Genomic DNA, 1,597 nt, shown 5'->3' with positions numbered 1-1,597 from the left:
GCAAAAGCAGGTGACAAGGGGCCACGCCTCCCCAGGGCACAGGTTTGTTGGGATGCGCACCGAGCTATGTCCCGAACTAAGAGCCCATTTCAGTGGAGAGCAGGTGACTGAATGACCTATGGCTTTCAGATTTCTTGACTGTGACCCACAGTAAAAGACATTTTAGAATCTAATCTAATCAAGATGTGTGTACATAACCAAAACACATTCCAAAATCAATACCTGCCCTTGAGAAATGTGATGCACTCTCATCCTGTTTAAAAAAAAAGCTGGGGCGCCTGGGTGGCTCAGTTAAGTGTCTGCCTTCAGCTCAGGTCATCATCTCAGGGTCCCGGGATTGAGCCCTGCATTGGGCTCCCTGCTTAGCTTCTCCCCCTCCCCCCCGCTTGCGCTCAGGCTCTCAAATAAATAAAATCTTTAAAAAAGTTACATACATGACAAACACACAGAAATACACCCCCCCCACAACATGCATGCGCGCACACACACACACACACACGGGTCAGGCCGGACTGTGTCCACAACATGGTCCTGGCCGAGATACTGCACTACAGTCATTCGAGATGCTACCACTGGGGGGAGCTGGGTGAAGGGCACACAGAATTTCTGTATTATTTCTTCTGACTATATGAACCTACAGTGATCTCAACAACAGTTTAGGAAACAAAAATGTCAGGGCAGTTCACAATTGACGAATGGGTCTCAAACTAGCCTGAAACACACCGCACTAGGTGGAGACTAGTTAAAAGGGAAAGCAAGAAGCTAAAAACCGTCAGGATGGCCCTCAGACCATTTCAGGTGCTCCTAATAATCCCGATAATTCTTTTTTCTTTTTCTCTCAAAGATTTATTTATTTGACAGAGAGACAGCCAGCGAGTGAGGGAACACAAGCAGGAGGAGTGGGAGAGGGAGAAGCAGGCTCCCAGCGGAGGAGCCTGATGTGGGGCTCGATCCCAGAATGCCGGGATCACGCCCTGAGCCGAAGGTGCTTAACGACTGAGCCACCAGGCGCCCGTCCCCTGATAATTCTTTACCAAATTTTCTGAATGATTTTATTTTTGGGCTCAGTGTCCTGCTAGCTAGGAGACAGTATACATTGCTAGGCTTGGAACTGTTAGGTGAGCGTCTCCCCCAAAGGAAATTCTATGGAAGGCCAGTCGTTTGGCCTGTTGTGCAAGAAGAGGAAGGGTGGCCAGTTAGTCTGCATTAGGTCCCTACCCTAAGACCCATCAATGTCCCGCAGAACACCACAGGCCACAGAACATATTTTGGGAAATGCTGTACATTATTTGTGATGAAAGAATAAGCCAAAAAACACTTAATGTGACTGTCATGGTCCCGAAGCTTCTTGGCCACAACCAGACAGACTTAGTAATAGCAAGCTTTACAGGAAGCATGTGCACATTTATTCAGAACCGCCAACCAAGAGCTCACTAGCCAGCCATCCTCTCTCTCCTCGATGGGGGCGGTGTCGAGGGACTCCTGATGTAAGGTTTCCCAGATTGGGTCTGTAGATTCAAGGGCAGCACCATGTGTACCCTTCCTCCCCGCTCCTCTCTCTTTTGGACTCAGTCCAGAAACCCAGCAAATTCTCATG

The sequence above is a fragment of the Ailuropoda melanoleuca genome, chromosome 2 (assembly GCF_002007445.2).
Source record: "Ailuropoda melanoleuca isolate Jingjing chromosome 2, ASM200744v2, whole genome shotgun sequence".
Classification (NCBI taxonomy): Eukaryota; Metazoa; Chordata; class Mammalia; order Carnivora; family Ursidae; genus Ailuropoda; species Ailuropoda melanoleuca.
Note: the sequence above shows the minus strand (reverse complement) of the source record.